This window comes from Cervus canadensis, chromosome 18, assembly GCF_019320065.1.
Source record: "Cervus canadensis isolate Bull #8, Minnesota chromosome 18, ASM1932006v1, whole genome shotgun sequence".
NCBI lineage: Eukaryota > Metazoa > Chordata > Mammalia > Artiodactyla > Cervidae > Cervus > Cervus canadensis.
This window is the reverse complement of record NC_057403.1, coordinates 17,828,734-17,832,734: the sequence shown is the minus strand read 5'-3', so window position 1 is coordinate 17,832,734 and position 4,001 is coordinate 17,828,734.

Genomic DNA, 4,001 nt, shown 5'->3' with positions numbered 1-4,001 from the left:
GACGTCAGGGGGCGGGGCGCGCGGGGCGGGGCCACAGAGACCCCGCCCGCCGCCGCCGGCACTTAAAGGCGCAGGCCGGGGCCGGCCGGGCGCTCTGGGGGCGGAGGCAGGTCTGGGCTCGTCGGCTCGGAGCAGGTTCTCACCGGAGAGCAGAGACTCACCGGAAGAGAAGGAGTGAGAAAGGCCGAGGCACGGTGCCAGAGACGCAGAGAAAGATACTGAGAGGCGCAGAGACGGGGAGGCCCAGGAAGAGAGACACAAAGAGACACAAAGAGATCGAGAGACAAGGGCAGGGAGAAACAGAGACACAAAGAGATGAACAGGCAGCCAGACGACGGAGTGGCCAAAAGACAGAAAGGCAGAACGAGGGAGAAACGCTGGGAGAGACAGACAGACAGGGTGAGAGACACAGAGAGCGACAGAGACTGATCGATCCACGCACAGAGACAGAAGGAGGGACGGAGGTGCAGGGACCCGAGAATAGAATGGAGAGAAAGACGCGGGACTGACAGAGAAGCCCCCAAAGGCAACAACCAGGCCGGCGGCGCTTCCCTGTTCTCCCTCCCAGCCCCGCCTCCTCGCCAGTCCAGGAAGCTCTGGGGACCGCGGGCTAAGGATGCTTGCGGGGACGGTGTCTGGGCGGAGCCACTGAGGAAGGGTGACCAACCTCTCTAGCCATGCTGCCTCCCACCTCCCAGAAAACTCCAGGCCCCAAGGTTGTGGGTTGCAGTCTCCTTTCCTTTGCGACCCAGTTGAGGTCCCAGGACTCTGTGTCCAGCTCTGGGACTCAGGACAGGCACTGGCTCTTTCTGGGCCTCAGTTTCACACTTCTGTAAAGGGAGGGGGAGGATCTGCATGCTTCCTTCCTAGCGGGGCTGAAGTAGGTGCAAAAGAACCTGGCCCAAGTATTCTGCTAGGCAAACTGAGACCAGAGAGGTCAAGGGCTTTGCTGAGATCACACAGTGCCGTGGGGACCATGCGTCCCCTCCAGACCAGGGTGGAGTGAAAGGAAGAGGGACACTGTCCTGGCCTTGGATTCAGCCCTTGCCTGGGATCGATGTCTGTGTGAACGTCTTCCTGAACCTCAGTTTCCCTTTCTAAAAAACTGGTTTGACAATGATAGCAGCCTGCTGGAGCCAGCTCACAAGCTGATTGTTGAAGTCTCAGGGATTTTGGAGCTGGTAGTTAAACAGTCATTATTAAAAATTAAATTATGCAAACATACAATTAAATAAATGATATTTAAAGCAAAGATAATAGTCATCACGTCCTAATTATTTTACGTTTTGTTCTTACGTGTGATCCTGAGGTTATTTACATCTATTGTATTCTATTACAGTGAAACTGCGATGTAAGGGGTGACGGCACGTCTCTTTTCCCCCAAACGCTTTCAATGATGTCACCCTGGTAGCCTGGAATTAGCCATGGTGGGAATATTTACACCATGGAAATTGGCACCAGCTACAAAGAAAGGCTTTCCGCCCTCACTCGGCAGAGAGCTGGTTGTAACATATTGACCTGTATATCACTGCTTGATACTATCAGCTACATCTACTCACAGAGGCTTCCTCTATGCCAGGCTCTGAGCACTTCATCCTTTTTGCTACACCATGAGATTGGACCATCATTGTCACCCCTGCTTACAGAGGGAAAACCACATGCTGAAGTCCACACAGCTGGTACGCAGCAGGGCTGAGATTTGAGCACAAGCGTCACCAAACTCCACAAAGTAGGCTCTTGGCCACTGTGGTTTCCTGTCTCTGGAGAGTAAAAGTAGCAGCCTAGCTCTGCGACAAATTAATGAGACTATGTAAGGAAAGCAAGCAGTTCTTGCGGGAACAGATTAGAATTTCTTAAACGGGTGATATTATTATTATTCAACAAATGGAGCATCTCAGGGATGGTGGGAGGCAGAGAGGGAGGAACTCAGAATGTTGTTCCGGAAGCTTTGGGATCCCAAGGGTTCTGCGGGATGAGGGGTGGGGTCTTGGGAACGGGATAGAGGCTGAATCCGCCCAATCCCTTCCCAGCCCTAGCGCTGACAGCTGCAGTTCTCCGAAACACCACACGAGGGCAGAAGATCACCTCCCTACACAGGTTGCCCACCACTCTTCAGGGCTCACCCTGGTTCCGTAGTTCCCAGTATGGTCCCCACCTCATTTCCCAGATGGGGAGACTGAGGCTTAAAGAAGGGAGGCTGTGGCATGGATAACCTTAAAAACTTATGCTCATCAAAAGAAGCATATAAAAGACCACTTATTGTATAATTCCATTTATAAGAAATGGGCTTCCCAGGTGGCTCAGTTGTAAAGGAATCTATCTGCCAATGCAGGAGATGAGGGTTTGATCCCTGGGTCGAGAAGATTTCCTGGAGAAGGAAATGGCAACCCATTCTGGTATTCTTGCCTGGGAAATTCCATGGATAGAGGAGCCTGGAGGGCTACAGTCCATGGGGTTGTAAAGAGTTGGATACAACTTCACAACTAAACAACAACAAATTTATATGAAATATCCTGAACAGGTAAATCTTTAGTGACAGAAAGTGGATTCAGGGTTGCCAAAGGCTGGGGGAGAGCGCAGTAAGGAACGACTGCTAACAAGTTTTAGGATTTAAGGATTTCTTTTTGGGGTGGTGAAAATGCTTTGGAATTAGATAGTGGGGATGGTTGCCACAATCCTGCGAATATACCAAAAACCATTGACATATGCTTTAAAAGGGTGAATTTTATGTCATAAGAATTACAGCTCAATAGAAAATTAAGTTAAAAAAGAGGGAGAGATCCAACAGTGTCCATGGCCCATAACAGATGCTTGGTTCCAGCCCGGCCTGCCTTCTCATTATCATGGGTCCACACTGACTTGGGGAGGACAAAGCCTGTTTCTCCCCTTGCCCTCTCGGCCACCAAATCAGCCCCTTCCCCGGGGCCCTCTGCTGACAAATCCAATCCTTAAATGGAGGCCTTCAGACCTTGGCATCTTAACCCCTGATGCACTTATTCCAACCTAATGTCCCCAGAGCCTTCACTGGGGCTAGGGGAGAAGAAGTGATCCCTGAGCCCAGCTCCTGTCCCTAATGTCAACCCTACCTCACCCCAACCCCAATTGAGCTGAGGCAAGTGATCATTCTCTCAGGCCAAACACCTGGGATACTCTGCCTGGGAACCCAAAGGGCCACCTAAGCCTAAAACCTAGCCTTGAAAGTAACCCTAATCCTGCATCTCACTCCATCCAACCCCCAACCCATTTCTAGCCCCAACCCATCTGCCCTCTTCATCCACAACGTCCCGTCCTTAGCACTGCTCTATCCCCACTGGTGCATTCATTCCATTAACAGATCTTTACTGAGCACCTTCTATGTGCCAGGTGTGTATTTAGAGCTATCACAATGAACAAGGTAAGCAAAATCTGCACTGAATTTACGTTTAAATGGGACAGTCAGAAAATCTACCAGGGAGCCAGAGGGACTTGATCATTTCAGGTTGTAGAAAGTGCTACAAAGGACCTGACAAATCAGAGCAATGTCTCCGGGGAGGGAGGAGAGTACGTGGCGGGCAGAAGTGCTTTTGCTGGTCGGGAACCTCTCCTTGGAGGAAAGGACCCTGGAGCTGAGACTTGGGTAATAAAGAGAAGACAGGCGTATGAAGGCGTGGGGACAGGGGCTTTTAGGCAGAGAGAACCACAGAAGCAAAGCCCTGCGCAGGGCCACCCCTGAGGCCTCCAACCAGCCCCTGGTCCCAGCAGAACCTTCCTCCATGTCTTTACCTCAGAGCGGGGAACTCACAAGAGAACTTCGGGGCCCACAGCCAGCATGGGGTGTCTCTGGGGGGTACCCAGGATGGTGTTGTCACCTTGGAAGGTGTGAAGAGCAGACTGGGGGGGGTTGCCAATTCCGGTCGGGGTGGATGAAGGTGGGGCCTGACTGCAGCCTTGTCCCTCTTCCCAGCCCAGCCACAGCCTGGCCTAAAAGGGCAGACAGATAACAAGTCCTTCCCGCCCCTGGC